The sequence below is a fragment of the Microtus pennsylvanicus genome, chromosome 10 (assembly GCF_037038515.1).
Source record: "Microtus pennsylvanicus isolate mMicPen1 chromosome 10, mMicPen1.hap1, whole genome shotgun sequence".
NCBI classification, from domain to species: Eukaryota; Metazoa; Chordata; class Mammalia; order Rodentia; family Cricetidae; genus Microtus; species Microtus pennsylvanicus.
In genome coordinates this window covers 66,707,816-66,729,173 of record NC_134588.1, presented here as the reverse complement: position 1 = coordinate 66,729,173, position 21,358 = coordinate 66,707,816, and the positions used below count along the sequence as shown (strand labels likewise).

The 21,358-nt window shown below is 43.1% G+C and overlaps 1 protein-coding gene and 1 non-coding gene across 14 annotated transcripts in view; one reads left to right on the top strand and one right to left on the bottom strand.

The window, feature by feature from the left end:
- Cadps (calcium dependent secretion activator) overlaps nucleotides 1-21,358 on the top strand; it is a 444,098-nt gene that overhangs the window by 25,213 nt on the left and 397,527 nt on the right. The gene's annotated exons all lie outside the window — the stretch shown is intronic.
- Nucleotides 957-1,040, bottom strand: LOC142859291 (small nucleolar RNA SNORA71). The gene has a single exon (XR_012912193.1). It is a non-coding gene; the product is annotated as a small nucleolar RNA SNORA71 (small nucleolar RNA).

Here is a 21,358-nt window from a genome sequence, read left to right as displayed (position 1 = left end):
TTAAGTGCCTCTCTTTCATACATATGGGTACCTACATGCACATGTGACCCTCAACATGTACACACACATAGCTTGCGTTGACTTTTTATGCCAACTTGACACAGCTAGTGTTGATGAAGAGAAGTGAGCCTCAATTAAGAAAATGCTTCCACAAGATCTAAATGTCTGTTAGGGCATTTTCTTTATTTATGATTGATGTGGGGGAGAGGGTCCCAGACCATTGTGGTTGGAGCCACCCCTGAGCTGGTGGTCCTGCATTCTATAAGAAAGCAAGGTGAGCAAGCCATGATGAGCAAGTCAGTAAGCAGCACCCCTCCATGGCCTCTGTATCAGCTCCTGTCTCCTACACTGCTTTAGTTTCTGCCTTAACTTCTTCAAGATAAATGGTAATGTAGAAGTTTTAGCCAAATAAACCCTTTGCTCCCCAAGTTTCTTTGGTTATAGTTTTTTTTTTTTTTTTGTAAGGGCAGCACAGACACAGTTATTCTGTGTTGTCCAGCTCTCCTTCTTGCCTGTTCCCACGGGGGTGCAAAGAAAAACCCTTTCCAAGTGGCTACCCAAGGCAGTGGTCTAAAGTAGGCCACAAGGCGTGGTGGGGGTGGGAGAAGAGAACAGCAATCTGCCTCCCCTGGGAACTCCACGTGCAGGCTGCTTACGCGGTTTACAGGCGACAATGCCTTACAAGGAGGGATTGTTCTTTGCCTTTCATTTGTTCCCGTCAGAACCCTGACTCTTGACTGACAACACAGCAAGAGAGTATTGCTAGGAGTCAAGCAAGGAAACAAGTTCTACAAGGTCTCAAGTGTCCTAGGAGGAGACAATGGGTGTGGAGGCTTCTGAATTAAGAGAGCAGCACCTAAGCTCCATGCCCTGCCCACCCATGCACTCCTGGAGGCCAGCCCCAGGTTGATCATATGGCTGACTACCAAAGTGCCAGGGTGACAGGCAGGAAGTGGTGTGGGAAAGCACCAGGGTTCGGCAAGGACAGTGTGGGTCCTCCAAACATGGGGAAAGGCTTTCCGCATCCTCTCCCTGCATGGTTATAGTTTTTTGTCATAGCAATAAAAACCCTAAGTAATTAAGTAAGATACAGCACATACCCCCAATACCCAAAATGAACAGTAAAGAGCTGCCCCAAAGCTTCCATATTATTGTCAGCATCAAAGAACTCAGAGATGTAAAAAAGGTTAAAATTTAGGAAATGAACTATTAGACAAACAAACATAACTGAGGAGAAAAGGAGCTTATCAAAGGAAAGTGTGTATTTCTGGAATATTAGACAGAGTTATAGCTGCAAATGTCAATCAAAGAGAGGATGATTAATGATTTATGTTGGAGAATTCTGTGTGAGCTTGGACTTCCCTGGAATAGAGCATATCCCCCTTTTTGTACCTTTATGGAGATTTCCTGATATGTCATGGTGTCAGGTGCATGATGGTAGCCAACAAGTTTGCAAGGTAACGTTCAGATGACATTATACAGAGGCTTCAGACAGCAGTCAGCATACTCAGTCATTGAGGTGCCCAACTTTGGGTGGCCTCCTATCCTTCATTGGTGGTCCTTCATTGACCTCATTGGTGGTCACATGTCCTACGTGGAGCTCTGCCACACATCAGCCTTTTGCTAACATACAACCAGCTCTCTTCTCCCTGTGCATGGTATCTTTTCACCACAAAACAAGCAACTCAGAGAAATGAAGATTCAGTGGAGCTTAGGGTTTAATCCAAATTCTCAAGCCCGTCCTTGATAATAACTAGGGTTTAACTGCACTGATGATTGCACACTTGTATTGATGATGTTATGTGTGTCTCTAGTCTTCTACACAAGGATACTTGGAGTCAATATGTGGAATGCATACCAGAGGCTCCTAACTTACATTTGCTTCTAACCTGATTGTTAGAAAGACCTGGCAGCTTGAGTTTGACCAACTTTTTACCATAAGGCAAACGTTTTATTGTGAAAATTCTAGAGTAACAAGAAAATGGAAATAACCTGGAATGCGGAGGAACTAGAGTCCAGTTCTGCTCCTTATTATCCACTGCAGTGCACACATACACAGGCACATACATACACATATGCATATATATGTGCATGCATACCCACATACACACAATCACATTACTATTTTTTAACTGTTATTCCTTTTAAAAGTTTATGTGTATATGTGTGCCTACTTATAGATCTATGAACCATATGCATACAGGAGCTCTTGGGACCTAGAAGAGAGGATTCATCTCCTGGAACTGGAGGATATTTGTGAGCCACCACATGAGTGCTGGGTATCAAACCTGGATCCTCTGCAAAAACATAAATGTTCTTAACTGCTGAGCCATCGCTCCAGACCAACTACTACCTTTGATTGTATTTCTGGAAATACAGAAATAAGACAGAGTGAGGATGTAGCCCAGTGTTAAGGTCCTTGCCTAGTACATGCAGAATGCCTGGGTTTGGACGCAGTATTCCATGAAGAACAAAAGAAAACTTTTCAGTTGCTGTAGAAAAAAATAATAGTGACCAAGACAACATAAAATAGTGTTCAGTGTGGGACTCACTCTTCCAGAGGATTAGTGTTCATGCCTATCAGGGAAGAAGCATGGGAGCAGGCAGGTAGGCTCAGCACTTGACCCATAGTGGAGAGCTCCTACCTCATCCACAAGCACAAGGCGGGAGAGAGCTCACTGGGAATGGTTGGTGACTCATCTCCTCCAATATGGCCACACCTTTTCCAACAAGGCTACACCTCCTAATCCTTCCCAAGCAATTTCACCAGCTAAGAGGCAAGTATTCAAATATACGACCCTACAGGGCCATTTCCATTTAAAGTACTGCAGATAGTATAATCAACAGAGAAATCACAGCTGTGTCTTGGTCATGGCCATGAATCATTCTCAGTAGCTTTGCTTCTCTGTTCTTACTTGTAAATAAAGAATAAGGAATATAACCTTAGGCTTAATATTGATTTTTTTGCACTCACTGCAATGATTATAGTATTTAGGTGATTAACTCCTTTTAATTTACTAGGAGTCACTTGTCTCCTAAGGAAGATCATTCTTGACAAAAATACCTGCTAATGTCTTCACAGTTCAGAAAACATTGGAAGATAGTTTTCCATTGGAATACAGACAAGAGAACTTCATTTACCAAAGCCTGATATTGTCACCATACCTGATGATGAGCTGTCATTTTTACTTCAAGCACATTTGTCATGGGCTTTAAAAAGAGCATGTTTCCTAGTAGATAGGAAAAAATGGCTTCTGCATCAGCAATCTGGGCTTGTGTGTCAAAACTTTAGTTCAGAAGCATAGCCATGTTTACCTCAGTGTGTCTTGTCATGTATGTTAGGAAGACTGCACAACTGTTGTAATTCCATGCAAGGGTTATGTCCGAAGAATATGGTGGGGGTGTTGGATCCTGGTCAGGGGTAAGGGTCCTAAAGTTACATCTTAAATGTACTTCCTTGAGCTTTACCTTAACCATGACATATCCAGTTTCCTCCCTATAAAATTAAGAATCTATCTGCCTTGGCAAATGTCTTTTGAGACGTGTTAAATGAGAAAACCTAAGCATTTCAGTATCATATTGCTGGACCCATCACTGGCATGCAATAGAAATTACATGATTATTATTGTTAATGGGATTAAATGGATAATTGAAGTGGTCGTGTGGGAAGTTAAACACATAGTTGTGATATAAAATTAAAATCAGGAATATCTTGACGCGTTTCACATTAGACTAAATGAAGAAAATCTTCACTCCGAAATGCTTAGGGCCGACTTTGGAAAACAGCTCCCTAGGTTCTCATCACTTACCACCTGGATGACCTCCAGCACCTTAGCTAACTTCTTCCTGTCTCTGCTTCCTTATTGGAAAGTTGAAAAAAGCTAAAGCTGATGGCTCTGGAGATTTCAGGAAGAACATCTGTACCACATTCTTCAACAAATGCTCTAGCCTTGGCCATGGCTAATGTTGGTTCTTAACGTCGCCAAGTCCGAATGTCAGAATGGTACGCTGTGACCCATGATGAATGAGATGCCAGATAGATTTTGTTCAGTGTATAAGCTATCCCAAACATCAAAGTGTATTTCAAATAGGATTCTTTACTTGGGCACGGCATAAGTGCATTTTAATGTCTGGTTTTAATCTAAGGCTGTATAATCTCTGCATTTGGACTGAAGCCTTAGAAGGAAGTTCCAGGACAACATTCTCAGTAAGTTAATGATTGTTTCAGTTAGACAAAAAGAGAATCATGGGAATAAAATTCATGGACGTATTTGCGAAAGAAATTTGTGGTTGGCAGACATGATTCCAAAACACCTTCTCAATGAAGTCCCAGAAGTAGAAAGGGAAGCCAGGTGCTGTGTAGGGTTTTCCCGTTACTTTCCTTGCGAGGGCTGTTCTGTAGATGGCTGACTGCCTGACAGATAGAAGCTCTCAGGACGGTTCTGTAAGATGGGGCTCGTGCCAAACACCCCAGGGCACGTGACTGTGTCATGTCCTGCCTTATCACCAGGAGGAAAAGAGTGAGAGCCAAGCCTGGTAAGCCTCCTGTTGTTTGAGTCATGCTTCCTCCTGACACCTCTCATGCTGACTGGTACCTGAGAGGAAGGTAGAGGCAACTCAGAGGAGCTGTGTGCCGATGTGAAAAGCTATGGAAAAGGAGAAAGTGATGGAGCTATAAATTTGAGAATCTCATTTGCTCCCTGGAGATTGGGACTGGACGGAAGGCTCCAGAGTGGGTGATGTTTTAGATGAACGTGTACAGAGCAGAGAAATTACCCGCACAATGCGCCTGACTCTGCTGTGATCTTCCACCCTGGTACAGGTACCACACAGGTTGAGGAGTCATCGAGATAGCTAGATATACACATAGAGATCTACGTATTTAAAACCTAAGGGGCTTTCTCTCAGTCCAGAAATAATTGTCAGCTCTTAATTTTTCAATTATTATTTTCTATGAGGCAGCTTTACTGGTCAGGCTATTAAGTGTCTGTATCAAAGTGTGACATTATTTTCTTAAGAAATGTTAATTGTCTTAGTTTTGGTTTGCCAACCAACTCTAGGAACTTGGGTATTTAACTTAGGTATTATATATTTGCCATCTTTGTTATGGGAGAGTACAATCTTCCATATAGGAAAAAACCTATGGGAGCATACACACACACATACATACACACACACACACACACACACACACACACACACACACAAACACACAGAGTATATACATTCCGAAGAGGGGAAGTGATTATTTTTTTCCTTCCAGGAAAAAGTCCTAAAAATAGACATATAAGAATTAGAAAACGCTGATTTCCAGTTGTGTAATTATGAGGACATGGCACGCATGTTAGGCTGTGCATTGCAGGACTGTAAGTGTCTCCTCGTTGTTAAATATTGAGAAAATGGCTGATTTAAGCTGTCCCATCTCTTTGGTTTTAACATCTGGTAATAATATTGTGGAGGGTGTGTGTGGCCTCCTCACAAAGAGCTGATGTTTCCTGGACAATTTTATTTTACATATAAGTATCCACATGCATTTGGAATAAGGGGTAATTGTTATCCCCATGGAAGTGAATGGGAAACTTGAGGCCCTGAGAGGTTAAATGGGAACTCCACGGCTTGCGCTACACACTAATGGCAATCCTGATGAGGGTAATTAGTTCTCTGTAGCTTGTGAAGCTTCTGTGTGCATTATCTAATTTAATCTTTATCAGAAGCCTATTCTGGATCCACTCACTGGGCGGCACTCAATATAATCCAGTGCAGTGCAGCCCAAACTGAGCTCATCGGCCCTGCCTGTCCCCTGAAAACACGCTTCTGCCCCTCCCACTCATCTCAGCCCATGGCCTCCCAGACACCTGCTAACTCAGGCTGGGAACCTCAGTGGTTATGCTTAAACAAGGCTCCCTCAAATCCAGGTCTGATTCAGCATCCGGGTATCTTCTATACACTAGTCTTTTCCGTTGCACCCTCAAAGCCGTGCACACCAGCGGCTCATGTCTTGGTCCTCATGTTCCTGCTTTCTTGGTGCACTCTAGATACCTCTCCTAGACATCTTCACCTCTACACCCAGTGCAGGGTTTATCCGTCTGTGTGGACCCTGTGGAGAGGCGTACCTCTTCACCAAGGCATTCAGGCCCTGGACGTTGTTCTCACTTCACTCCTCCACCGTCCTGCACCCCGTCATTAGTGTTCCCTCTCATCACAGCCCTGTCCTATAGACCTCTCTAACATGTACACAGGGCCCTTCACCTTTGTTCCACTTTTTCTCACCCATCAGTATTTGCATATCATTTCTGCTTGAAAAACCGGGACTGTTCCCTTCTTTGCAAATGCTAGTTCTTACTCAAAGCTTTCCTGGGCAAATGCTGAAGGTCATTTGTCTCCCTGGCATCATTAGCATTTGTCATCTGTCTCCATAATCCTCCGAATATAGCTGTGCCATTGAACCAGCCAGTTAATTATAATGATATCCTTATGTGTACTTTCTCTCTATCTGCCTACCTCGACATGTAGCTTCTCCAGAGAAGGGCATTCTCTTTTCTCCTTCCTATTTGATAGTCTGGAGAAAATCAGGCAATAAAGATGGTTGATCATAAAGGTAATCCTTTGATAGACTGGTTATTTAAGGAGAGACCTTTTCTTTTAGGACAAGCTCAGTTCATCACCTAGAACTCTATTACCTAAAAGTTCCTTGTACACCCAAAATGATCATTCTTGAATGGCCTATCCCAAGTACTTTCCTAAGGACTTTGTAAGTATTGACTCTGTTAATTATATACTGCTTTGGTTTTCTTCCCAGGGAAATTATGCAATGTCCCTTATAACACAGTGGAAAATCTTTATAACCACACAATGGAAAGAGAGTGCAGCTGGGATTTTAAGCTAGAATCTGTGCCCTTAACCTGTGCACTTGGTGCTCAGAAATTTTACCCTTTTGAACGATTTTGCACGGAGATTTAATACAAGTGTCACAGATTCCCATTGGCCATGGAAGTGTTCCTCATCAACGAGCAATCCCAGCACCGATGATTGGCCTGCACCCCTGGATTCCCAATGCTCTTTGTCAGTGTTACCTGGTGTCCACCAAGTCTGTCTGGCCTCCCGCTTTTGACTTTTTTACGGACCTTCTGGAAACCCAGGCTGCCAGCCTCTGCCAGATCAGGAGATGGGCACACATCTCCAAGCTGCCTTGTCAATGAGGTCAAAAGCCCCCAGAGTGAACAAAACCAGCTTCCAGGCGGAGCCCAGGAGAGCCCCAGCCCTAGCCCTGCCTTTTCTAGCAGGCACGGAGGCTGACCTCTTATCAGTAACCAAGAGGGACATTGGTTTCCAAAAGATGTCCATCCGTGTAACAATTCCCTTGTGGCAGCTCGAACATGTCTAGTTTGGAGGCTGTTTCACTATGACTTCCTTATATCTTTCCTTGAATTGGAAAAAGGAAATTCATTGTGGACCAAAAGCACTGTGAATGGCAGGACTTGGACTCGAGTGTACTATGTGTAGTCATCACAGGCCTACGTTTTATACAGACAAAGAGCCGAGAGTACTACAAAGGGGCAAATCTTCTGGCCAATCCAGCTCAGCTGAGAACTGGAGATACAGAGAAGTAAGCTGGTATTTTACTCCTTTGTCTACTCTCTGCTCTGTGGTCTTCGAGTGTGAATACAGTCTGTTTTTTGGCAATGTCCTCATACTCTGGCATGGAGTCATTGGATAATTCGCTGTGAAACATGATGCAGGGAAGAGTTCACAAGGTCATAAGAAAATACTGTCAAGAGGCAGGAGCACTGAGTAGCTCAAGCCAGGACTCGGGGACCAGTCCTATGGTTTTTGGAAGATGTACGCAGCTTAACAAGTAACCTAGAAAATAGGCCTTCTGAGTGCACTTGCCAGGTTCCCAAAGAGTAGTCAGAAGCTTCCATTGGTGCAGCTGGAAGAGACTGGCTACGGCCATATGCTCTCTTCCTTTTTGGACCGTCTTTCACAGAGCCGATGCGGTGCCTAACAAATTATCAATGTTTTGGTTTCCTTGTTTTGTCCTCTGTTTATGGACCATGGGACTGGGAAGAATTGGGCAGTTGATCAGCATAAGATAAAAGAAGCCTATCTTGGTAGTTCAATGTGAGTATTTATCCCAGCTGGGCCACGTACAAGCCCTGTGAGCTTGGGGAAGTTGCTTCATTTCATTGATACTTCAGTTAGTGGATAGAATGGTATCTCCGTAGCAAAGCGTTCCATAAGAATTGAATCTCTATTGTTGAGAGGTATGTGGGACATACCTCTAAGATCCAGAAACTAAGGAAGCTGAGGCAATGGATTCATTTGAGCCCTGAAGTTTGAGAGCAGGTGGGAAATCATAAATTGTCTCATCTAAAGAATTAAAAATTAAATATATATCAATACCTATCATAAAGAACAGAAAAAAGATGTGTATACCAGTATAACTATTACTACTCTTTTACTTAGAAGAAGAGGTGCTTCATGGCATTTGGATGTGGTGGAATGAGGTAAGATTTTTTTCCCTTCACTGTGAAGTCTCAGCCACAACAGTAGTTTGGAAATTGGGGCTGAGCATCTAGGTATCCTTGTCGCATGAAGACGGTCTCATGAGATAGATCCTGAGGAAGTAGACCACCACGGTGCCATTTGATGGACAAGTGTGCCCTGGTTTCTCCTTTTTTCAAAAGAATTTTCTGGGATTTGTCTCAAAGCCCAAGCCATTTTTTTCATTTTTTTCAGAATTTTCTCCAGAGCCTTCCATACCACCAACCCCACCCCAAACTCCCAACAGAGCACACAGATGTCCTCCTTATAAATCTTATCTAATTTGCTCAGCCTTCATCTTCACCCTGTTGGTTAACTCTTGGCTTCAGAGACAGACAGCTCTTGCTACCTTTATACTTCCCTGTGTCTAAAATGGACTTGATAGTAAACATAAACTTTTGCTTTTGTATGTCTAACTCAAAGATCCAGGTTCCCTGTCACTTCCACAGAAAGACATTTCCCTTAGCTTGCATCCTAGAGTCTCACTGGCGGGGTTCTTTGGAATTCAGTGCTAATCTCTCTCCCTATATTATTCCATTATCCGTGTCCTCCATCAGACCTTGAACTTGGACAAGGACCCAGTCCTGTTGCCTTGGCCCCTGACAGAAAGCAGAAAAGAAAGTAAGGAAATGTTCCAGGAATATTTATGATTGGCACAGTGCTTATGCAGAGATCAGAAGGCAACGAGTGGGAGTCAGTTCACTCTCTCCACTCTGGGGGAGCTGGGGATACAACCTAGGCTTAGCAGCAAGCGCTTTTCCTTGCTGTGCCATCTTGCAGGTTCCAGCAATAGTTTGTGTTAGTTTCTCTCGTTGTCTATTTGGATCTGAAATAGCTTGATCATGTAGTCACCATCTTGAGGACAATGGGAATGTCTGGCTCATCTTACAATTAGATGCGTTAACAGCTGTGATTTTTTTTTCATATTGGTTGCACAGTGGATCTTTCCTGAAGCAGATAAAAGAATCCAGAAGCAGAAGTACAGCTGAAGACCTCCCTAGGCGGGTACAAGGTGCCTGGAAGGTGAAGAAAGGCTGGGTTAACCAGGAGGTGCTCAGTACCCTGAATCAGTTAGTAGTAAATCTCACCATGGGAAGGGTGCCTAACTAGATGCATAATAAATAAGGAAAGGAGAAAAGAAAGAAAAAAGATGCTAGTATCTTTGGATCGAATCACCTAGTAAGTTTTACTCCCCTAGTAATGCAAAATGTTTTGCAAAAATAGTTGAATATAAACAGTTATGCTTCCTTTTTTGCTTTTAATTCTTTTGAACATTGTCAAGTCCAGATTCACACTAGGAAACCGTGCTTCCTCGGAATACCATGAATGTGTTTTCATGAGCTTCCCGGCACATGGAAGGATGAAGTTCTCTGCTGTAAACACTGCACGGCTCTGTATTGCTTCTCTGTGATTCCCCTGTACCTTTATGAAGCCTGTGTGCCTGCTCCCTCTCTCAGAAGATAATCCAAACTGGCTTGCATGGTTTACATGAGGATAAAGGAGCTAGTGCTTAATACACATGGTCCCATATTTCATATAAAGAGCCAGGAATGCCAATTACATGTTCAGTAATAAAAATGTGCCTAGGAGAATGTGTTTGTGTCATTTTACCAACACGATGTCATCAAAAGAGTTGAATTTGAAAATTTTATGATTAACTAGATGGAAACAGGGGTTTGAAAGTTCAAATAAATTTTGGCATTTGCACGGAATTTCTGGACTTGAGATACTAATCTCTCTTCTATCTCTCAACTATCTGAAGTTGCTATTTGTACCTTGCTATATCCACCCTTTCTATTTTTAACTGGTTGTAGTACCTACTGGGAGAAGTGGGTTTGCTATTTTGTTTTTTATGCAAATAAAGACATGCACTCGTGCGTGTTTTTCTGATTTCAAAGCCTATTTATTGTGTGAATATTTATGAAACCGATTTGGATTTTGAATTGCTTTCAAGAACTTCCAAGTCAAACTATGTGGTATCTTTGTGTCATCGCACCTTGTAGTTTATATTCCAAACAATGACATATTTCTTTAAATATCATCCCATCTTCCAAGAAAATAGGAAATTGCAGTCAAACCCCATGTTTGAAGCCTGATCAGAGGTCACGTTATGATGCTACTCATGAGAGCCACCACATATTTGATTGAGCTGTGGTTGAGAATACTGAAGTCTCTTCTCTGAATTTCTCCAAATGACAAGGAATTAAATACATATTTGATCTTGTCAGGAAGACTGCCCAAGTGGGGTTATAAAGTTAATTTGATCACAGTGCCAGTTTCTTCTGTAAATATTTGGTGATCTCAGATTGGGTCCAGTCCTACATGACGTGACGAACTGATGTCGTTGTATATAAGATTCATCTTACGACGTGCCACCAATCGTGACTTTAGTGATCCAGACAAGAAAGGAGAGGTGTGGAGAGACTTTTGGTGGTTGTAACTTAGAAAAGATAGAGGTCGAGGCTTTGACCAGTGTCTAACTCCAAAGCTGGCACAGGTAACACCATAGTGCTTCTATTGTAGAAACCAGCACAGAAGACCCAAGATCTAGTCCTCGTTTCCTATAACCAATGAGTGGTGGGTAGCAGCCATCAAGTCCTCTTTCTAAAGCACCTGTTCCAAGGGTAGACTGCACTTCAAGTCTGCCTATTAATAGATAGCTCATTACTAATTTCCATCAGGTAAATAGGCAGGTGGAAACTGCCAGCCTGCTCTTTTTATGGGGCATTGGGGTATAAACTTTAAGATGTCCCAAAGCCAGTGTTTCCTATTAAAAGAAAGACCACATTTAACCTGTATATCATTTAAAGGTATCCTGCTCATATTTATGTGATCCAAAGGCTCATATTTAAGATTTTATTTATTTATTTCTTATTTTTGGCGGTTCTGAGAGTCAAACTCATTCACACTTTGCAGGCATTCTACTAATTGAGCTACGGTCTCTGCCCTAGACGTACAGATTTCTTAACGACGTTTCTTTTCATTTACACTTCTGAGTTCTGTTGTAGAATATTATTTTAAGAAGTGTTACATGTGTTTATGCCGTGGAACATTTGTTCAGCGATGCAAAGATGTGTTGCATCCCTTTATGTTGCTTTTATATAACTCTGTGAAGCTGTGTTTTTTTGCCTGTCTAAAACATCTGATGGTCTAATAAAGAGCTCAATGGCCAATAGCAAGGCAGGAGAAAGGATGGGTGGGACTGGCAGACAGAGAGAATAAAGAGGAGGAAAAATCTGGGAGAAGGAGGAAAGGGCAAGAGAACAAGGAACAAGAACACAAGGGCCCAGCCACACAGTCATCCAGCCACACACCCACACAACCACACAGCCAGACACAGAATAAGAAGGAAAGAAAAGATATGTAGAAATAGAGAAAAGTAAAAGTCCAGAGGCAAAAGATAGATGGGATAACATAGGGTAAGAAAAGCTGGCTAGAAACAAGCCAAGCTGAGGCCTAGTATTTATAAGAAAGAATATGATTCTCTGTGTGTTTATTTGAGAGCTGGGTGGCAGACCCCCCCAAAGGAGCAAAGAACTAAAGAGTAAAAAACACAACCCAAAACATGAATCATTAATAAAGATTTTAGTAAGAGAAAATGTGTTCCTTTCTACAGCATTTCTTTTCTCCATGCATTTTAAATTTATATTTAATGTATTTTAAAATCATACCATACTATATCCATGCTTCAGAAACTTTTTTCTTTCCTGAAAAATTATTTTTGTACTAACTAAAATAGTTTTTGCAAAAGCAACCATACACAGAATTCCAGTAAATAAACATGAGAAAGAGCATGTTCTTTTCACAAGGAAGGGCATGGTGGGAGGGAAGTGAACCAGAACTCAGTTTCTCTGTTTTCCTAGTGCCTCTCTGGGGAATCCTCCAGCACTACAGGTTCCGCTGAGGGGCCCAGGTGGGAAACTCTTGTTCCTTTATACCAATGAGAATTTCGTTTTACAATATGCCAGCCCAAATCCCACATCTTTCAGAGCCCCTCCAGGATACAGGCCGTATTCAAGGTACCCACAGTCAAAACCACTAAAACTCCCATTTGTTACAAGTCTAAGAAGAGTAGAAAATTCTTTGCGGTCTGCTCCATGTCTAGACTCTGCCCTAATATCAGACACTAAAAGGGAATTGGAGAGGGCTTGAAGGGTAGCTCAGCTGGTAAAGGAATTGCCGCAGGAGCGCAAGGTCCCAAGTATTGTCACCAGCACCCATATAAAAAGTCTGGCATGGTTAATTATTCTTGTATTTCCAGTGCTGAGGAGGCAGGGATAGGATTCCTAGGGCTCACTGGACAGCCAGCCTAGCCTAATTGGTGAGCCTCAGGACCCAGTCTCAAAAAATGAGGAAGGTGGAGAGTTTGCAAATAAAGATACCTGAGATTGACTGCTGACCTACGTATACACACATGCACACACACACACACACACATGTATACATGCATACATACATGTGCATATACATACACACTCATACTTGCATGCATGCACACATATATATGCATGTACCAGGACACATACTTATACACACACATAGCACACACATATGCACACTCACACACAAACACACAGAGAGACAATTTGGAGTGTTTCTTGTTTCTTCCCCGATTCTATATATACAGAGATGTAACAAATGCCCCTACCTACAGGAAGCAATTTTTCCAAAAATGAACAAGAAACTGTTGTTGCTGTTATTGTTTAGAGGAGTGGAGGTCTCTTCATTCCACCCAAGCAGAGATGCATCCTTAGCCAGCATGAAGCAGATGGCCCCTTTCTCCTCTGCCTTTTTGTTTCATAGCTGTGAGGCTGGGAGAGTTTCTAGCTGTCTCCATAGTTGGCTTCATCCATCATGCATGGCAACGCCTCGGCGGCGGCAGCTTGTCTCCTTCCATTGCGATCCATAGATAACGGACTCAGCAAAGATCTGTGTTTTTGCATCAGAAGCTGATGACGAGTGAGGTCTGGAGAGACAGCATTAATAGATTCTTCCCCACCCTCTGTTCCTTTTCCTGCTAGTAGCAAGGTACCGCAAGAGGGAATTTATGACTGCAGGTGAGGGCTCTACTCCAGAGGCAAAATTTATTCTCTGCAGTGTCCTCTGATGCAAGGAAGCCACATTCCTGGCCACATTTGATGTTGTCTAAGGTAGTGGCACCGTCTTGTCTCACAAACATTGCCAGGGTGTAGGCACAGGGTGTCTGGATTCTGCTTTCACTCTGATGTTATTATACTATATTATAATGTATATACATATATATGTATATATAAGCTTTGACTAGGTTTTCTGTGAGGATAATGCCACTTACCTTAAGGGTGCTTAACACAAATCACTCCTTTAAGAAGTCTACATGACTTGCTGATTCATAGCTTTGCTGCCCAATGAGATCACCTGGGATAGACTTTAAAATTAAGGGGTTGAGAAGATAGCTTAGAGCAATGGTTCTCAACCTTCCTAATGCTGCAACCCCTTAATATGGTTCCTCATGTTGTCGTGACCCCCAACTATAAAATTATTTTTGTTGCTACTTCATAACTGTATTTTTGCTACTATTATGAATTATAATGTAAATATCTGTGTTTTCCAATGGTCTTAGGCAACCTCTGTGATCCCAGAAGTTGAGAACCACTGGCTTAGAGGCAAAAGCATTCACCATGCAAGTATAAAGAGTTAGGTTTAGATCTCTGAGCGCACACAAAAGCTGGACAGGTATGCGGGATGCCTGTAATGCCAATACTCAGAAGGAAGGATCTAAGTTCCCCAGGGAACCTGGCCAGCCAGACCAGCCAAACGAGCAAGCTCTGCTTCTGTGAGAGACCCTGCCTCAAGTAAAATGGAGAGTGACTAAAAAAGACACCTGACATCAACTTCAGGGGTTCCTCCCAACATATACATGGATGCATATACACATGTGCACACATGTGGACAGTGTTGGGAAGATCTATAATTTTAATGAGAGTTTGTGAAGGTAATAAGGATAGATTGGATGAGAGAAATGCCTTATAGTGTTTGTGGCCCAGATTTGGATGAGATGCTCAGATATGTGAGCAAAGGCATATGCCTTTTCCTAAGGGAAGAACGGTCTAATCAGGTCTCCGCAGAACAAGTTCAATCTTATCTCAGGACTTAGGTCTGGACCAAGTACACATAACCATTCAATGTGAAAATTGCTTCACAGAAAAGGCCATAGGCTGAAGAAACCCATTCATGGGGCGTGTTTAGCTGCCTTGTCGGTTTCTCCTGTAAGGGGACAGAGTTCACTGAGTGGATGTCTGAGGTTTCTAATTAACCTAGCCTCTCTTCACTTGTCCTTTTCCTGATTAACTCTTCGAAGGAAACACATAGGGCAAGGAGAATAAAGACACATTTTCAGCATCCCCTCTCTGGGCTTCCAAGTGTAGCCGCGGGGGAAGGAGATGATTAGCTGACGACCGAGACTAAAGTGGGTCAAGAAGAAGCTTCGGGCTCTGATGGGGTTGAGGGCGCCCTTTATGTTGAAGAAGATTCTGATTGTAAAAAGTATCAAAACCCAGAAAAACAGCCTTGGTCACTTACAGCGGGGCTTAGAGGACAAAGGATGGTTTTAAAAGATGAGCAAGAACTGAATCTTTCTGAAGCTATCAAAGATGAAGACCCATAAAAGGTCAGATCTTTATCTACTACTACCGTGTGAAGATGTGTGTCCTCTCCTGAACTGGAAGCTGTAGTGCCCAGTGACGGGGCTTTGACAGAGCCAAGCACAGGCAACACAGAAGCAGAGGAAAGGGAAGAAATGTCTGTAGGGAAGGGGCCCTTGTTTGTTGATGATGGCCTGACTATTAGGCAGAGTGTTCCAACCCTGTGGGAGGTTAAATCTCAGAGTCTTCCTTGATTTCTCTTGTGTTCATTCGTTCTCCTTCTTCTCAGGAGCAGCTTTTATTCCTATGCTCTGGTATGGGGAAATGTAGCTATCAGAAAGTCTTCATGGAGTAGAAAGCCTGCAGAGCTAACAGTACCTCCACAAAGACTTGGCTTGCTATTGTGTAGTCCCTGAGGAGATCATCCTATGAGCGTCCAGACCCACACGAAGAAAGGCTCTGGACTTGAGCTTCTCAGAAATGGTCACTCATTTCCTGTCATTCAGTCTTCACAAAAGCTTGACTCATGGCCACAGTGGCCTCAAACTCATGGAAATTCTCCTGCTCCAGCCTCACTCAATCTGAGATTATAGATATGAGCTATGTGCCTAGTTTCCTAATCTTATTTTTTTATGTCATGAAACCAAGGTCTAAGAAGGTATTAGTCTGGTATATTTTTAGACCATCATATCACAATAGCCAATTAAGCATTCGTTCAGTTCCTTGTCAATCAACCTGCCCTTTACACCCAGTGGAAGTAGCTGATGAATGCCATAATAGGAAGGTTTGATGGGGGCTGCTACACACATGGAGGCAAGAAATAATGGTATAATGATAATGGTAGCCAGAGCTAGCTTAGCTATGTGAGATTAGTCTTGTGACTTCCATTTGATTCTCCACCCACCAATCTCGTCTATATGCAGTGAACTTCTATGGGAGACAGAAACCCAGTTCTCAGACAGAAGCAAACATGTTGAAAGGATTGTCAGTTGCCCTAGTGGTGAGGCAGAAGCTTGGCCTTTATCAGTGAGGGTGCACAGCTGCTGCCTGTCCCTGAAGCATAGGATAGCCATGTGCTCTAGATGATTTGTTTATGCTCTGTGAACTTCATCTCCCTCCTTTGTAAAATGTCCTTCTGGGTGCATTGGATAAGCGTGAAGATCAAGGGAAATGAGATAAGATGGAACATGTTTTGTGAGTTTCTGGTAATGATTAACCCGAGTGGCAAGATGAGGTAACTTCTGTCAACAACAGGAGCCACTGGGCTCCTGTATCCTGGACCATTCGTGTCAGGATGGTTGTTTCAGTACATCCAGGGCTCCTGGTTCTCCCAGTTATTAGGAAACCTCTTGGTGAAAAGTACATTTATTTTTGAAAAGGTCAGCTAACGTGGTCATTTATCAGCAATCTGAGTCAATAACACAGCTACTCAAAAGAATTACTTTCAGGTTCATTCATGGAGTTTTTAAAATATTTGGGCTAGAGTGTCCATCCTATGGCAATACACCCATGATAGCATAAGGATGGGGGTCCACAGGGCCTTGAGGTAGAGGCCAGACCCCATCAGTTTTTCACTAGGGAGGGGACTACAGGCAAAGCAAACCACTTTCTTATCCTCAGTCATCCATAAGATGGGTACTTAGCTCTTGGGTCTCCTGAGGATTAGATGATTGTGCTTAGCTATGGCACCATGAGAGCTCCCAATAAAAATAAACTTGCATATTGTACAGATTCCAACATGTGCTTGAAAAGTAGCGGTCCTGACCTGGCTTCCTTACTTCTTTACCAATGGGAAACATGTTTATCATATTTTCAGGCTTCTTGAAAGAACGTGGTAGGGACAATATTGCATTTCTGATTATGAGATAGAGTTGCTGCTCTTGGTGCAGGGGATGCCAAATCAAAGAATGGACTCTCCTGTTCTGCAATGCGTTGACTGATCTTGTCTGCCATCACATTACCTCCCAGGTTGTAGGATGCCATATCAAGCCTCCCATCAGAACCGTTCACAGGCCGTCAGTGGATGTGAAATTTTTGGCATCCAGCAACAGCTGAGGTGTATTTTTAAGTACTCCGTCTGGCAGCTCAGCAGAAAAGGAGAAAGAAAGAAAGAATAGGCTACCGCCGGCAGACTTCCTTCCAGCAAATGTTTCTTCCCTACAATTTGTCTACCCCTTTCAAGGAAAGAATAGGTGGAAACATGCTACACCAAACATGAGTAGTCATGTTACCTAGCAACCAGGAGTCGGGTTGTAAGCTAGACATGCCCACTTCTAGAAGACCAAAGCAAGGAGGCAAAGAGACAGTTCCTGGAAGTACCACTTGCTCTATGAACAGGAGCATCTAGGTCCCGGGGACTTTCATGGACAGTTTGGAAAGATGCTGATGTCCCTTCTGTTTCTGAGTTTGCTTTTGGTGGCTCAGGACAGAGAGTGAGGGCTGGCATTTGCAGCCATGGCTAGCACAGGAGGCTTTTCTCAAACCACTCTCTGCCCTTCCAGACTTGCTGCCCCTTTAAAAGGGGTTTTATTTTGAGACCATTCTAGATTTGGATGAAGTTGGGCTTTTTTTTTTTGGTGTTTTTTTTTTTAAATTACCCAGAAAGATCTAACACACCCTTTAGCCATTTTCTCCTAGTGGCAAGGGCTTGCAGAGTTGCTACATCTCACAACCAAGAAGTAGGCATCAATAGGAACCTCATTGAAACCAGCTTTGCATCCATTTACACTGCCCTCCTTCCTCTTTGTCTTTCTCCCTCAGCTTCACCATTTGCTCTGCCACCCGACAGGAAGTCTTGGGACAGAGCAGGGTCGCATTGAGATTTAGGATCCCGTCCAACAGCTCATGTTTCAGTTACTCTAAGTCCATGTCCTTTGTGCATTTGGCTGCTGAAGGCTAAATCCTCTGAGATCAAAGAGTTTGAAACGCCAAGGTTTACTCTCCTGATGTTTTCATTGCTGCTAAAAGTTCCAGCCTAGGGGTGTGGTTCTGTGTGTCTCCAGTGAAGGTGGGCACAGGGACATGGCATCCCCAACAGGAAAGATGTTGTTTGCCTGAGTTGTTTTCTGAGTCAGGTAACTCTGTGGCCACAGCAACAATGCCACTGTTTAAGCAGAAAAGGCTTCAGGTTCCTCCTCTAAACAACCAGAGTATCAGCCTGGCATCAACCAGCTGAGTGACAACTGACCTCACCTTTTGGAACAACCTTTTCTTCCTGTCTGCTATAGGAATCCCTACCGGCAGCAGCCTTTAAGTTACCGGCCCACTTGGGCGTGGCCTCTTATACTATATATACCTATGTAAAGCACATGCCTGGCCTCTTTCCTGGCTGCAGGGTTCCATTGCTGTTTCCCGTTCCAACAACAGACTGTGATGTATGAGTCTACCTTTAAATAAATAACCTTCTATTGTACTCAATTCTGAGCTAATGTGGGATTTCTTTTAAGCATCCTTCTTCACCTGCTGGCAAAATCAGAGAAGGAGATGCCAGTTTGTCAGACACTTGTGAAGTTTCAGTGAGAAGGGCAATGAATCTCAAGCTTAAGCCTGCACGAGAGTTTCCTTGAACAGTGTGTAAGACACATCCCCAGAGTTTGGGATTTGGGAGGTCTGGGGTGAAGCCTAGTAAGTTGCATTCCTACAAAGGTCATGGTGGATGTTGCTTCTGCTAATTAGTTATGGAGTCACGCATAAGAGACCCCTATAGTCCTTGATACTATCATACTTTAGCAAACCTCAATATAAAGGCTTATCATGCTGGATAATATCCTTACATTTGGGTATTTGTGAGGAGAGGTGAGTTCCCCTGCAAAAAGTAAGGATTAAGATACCCCTCACATATATAGCCCATGCCCATAACTTTCTAGAAATAGCTTTCTTGGTAGACAGAAAGCCACCCCTAAGGTAGACACGTGTAACAAGATGCTGGGAAGTTTTCAAGCACGCTGGACATGGGCACACATCTGATTTTGTTGCTTTCCTGTTTAAAAGCAATGCCACGAAACAGAGGCAACAGTTGGGTGAATTGTTTGCCTCTGCCCATACCAAGCAGGTCACAACCGCCTGTAACTCCGGCTTTGAGGGATTTGGGGCTCTCTGCTGGCCTCTACAGGCACTTTTTGTCCACACACACACACACACACACACACACACACACACACACACACAGAGTTCTTTGTGGGTGTCTGCATATACACCTATACGCATAAGGGCCCCAGTCCCTTGCGAGCCAGCTTTATCCCACGGCAGCCTTCTTCTGAGACGGGCTTCTTCTGCTCGTTGTCTTTAGCATGCGTACGTAGGAGAGGATGTGGGAGAAAGAAGCACAAGGAAACAAATGTTCTTAGAAGAACTGCAAAGAGTCTCTCATTAGAGAAGCAAATTAAAATATTTCAGTCCCCGGGCTATTTTCTTTAAATACATCGAATTACATCAGCTCTTGATAGAAAACTGAACTGCAGCTTTTAAAAAATTATCTTTTTTTTAAAAAAAAAGTACTGATGTATTTCACTTGTGCTATAAGCATTAAAAAGAAAAACATGCTAAATATTATTTCTTTGCCACTAAAGAGGCTTTTTTTCGGATAAGAAACCCAGGTGTAAACCTGAAGGATTGTTTTAATAATCTTTAGCATCCTAGACTTACCGACATCAAGTGTAACATCGATTTTGCTTTATTAGGTTTTCCAGTCTCCTTCCCTGCCCTGACTTCCACCATGCTCCTGCCCTCTGAGAAACCTTGGATATTCAGCTCTGACCCCTTCAGACAGAAGGTGCCATTGAGTCCGAGCTTCTGCAAGTGGGGCAGTAGGCTCCCTTTTTAGCAGGTGATGTTGAATGTGCATACGTTCCAGAAACCTCAGCAGCCTTACTTTTCCATGAAAAGCTTACCGACTTTGAAATATGCAGGTATATCAGGATTTGGGGGACTTACCTTTGCAACCTTGGATGGCATCTTGAGCTTGGCTCTGTGTCCTCCTAATCCGAGATTATTTCAGACCATTCTCCCATTGTGCGTTATATAATGTCTGCAAAGTACGGAAGCAGAATGGAGAGGCAGGCAGGAGCCAGACTAGAAAAGCCCTCAGTGTTCCCCAGGGCTGCTGAACTTCTTGTAAGCTTTCTCCCCTCCCTCCTGCTCCCACAAGGATCCAGCAGAGGGGAGCTTCATGTTTACAAGGAAGCTATTTATTGATTTAGCAATCCAGTCAAGGAATAGGGTTAGAGTTTTACTCTTAGCAGCTCAAGTAAGCCTGTTGGCTTAAGCCAGAGTGGCTATCTTAGTGTTGCTGCAAAGTGCCCACTTGGTCTGTGCCGATTGACTCTCTGTAAAAGTGATGTGTATTAGTCAGGAAAGGGGCGGACGAATGCCGTGTGTTTCTCGTGTGTGGCAGAGAAACATATGTGTTTCTCATACACGCACTCCAAAGTTCCTGATCCACAGTGGCCGAGGTTCTGGGCTCATTATCTCAACCATAACGTCTGACTTCCTAATTCACAAACTCAGCCCCTGCCCAGAGTTTATTTCTCTGCCTGAAAACAAAAGTCTAATATAAAACCGAACTTGCTGAACATAGCAGACAATGAGGACTACTGAGAACTCAAGAACAATGGCAATGGGTTTTTGATCCTACTGCACGTACTGGCTTTGGGGGAGCCTAGGCAGTTTGGATGCTCACCTTACTAAACCTGGATGGAGGTGGGCGGTCCTTGGACTTCCCACAGGTCAGGGAACCCTGATTGCTCTTTGAGGATGAGGGAGAGGGACTTGATCGGGGGAGGGGGAGGGAAATGGGAGGCGGTGGCGGGGAGGAGGCAGAAATCCTTAATAAATAAATAAATTTAAAAATAAATAAATAAATAAGGTCTAATAAGGAAAGACAATGTCTCCCAGTGTTCCTGTATCTAATAAGCAGATTCATAGGTCAAACCTAGGCTTGAGTCATGAGAAATTTGTCGTTGTCTAGGTATATATTCATTACTTACCTACTTACTCAAGTCCTGCTCTGTCTTAATCTTGATGTTTAAGTCTGCAGCTGGGAATAAGAGGCATTCGTTCCCTACCCTTGCAGAACCTTCATTTAACACAGAAGACAGATGCTGAATTAATAATTTAATGTTTAAAGAAACCTCTAAAAGGAACTGGTAAGAATGGAGTGATAGGCATAATTACAAGAGTGACCCTGATGACTCTTT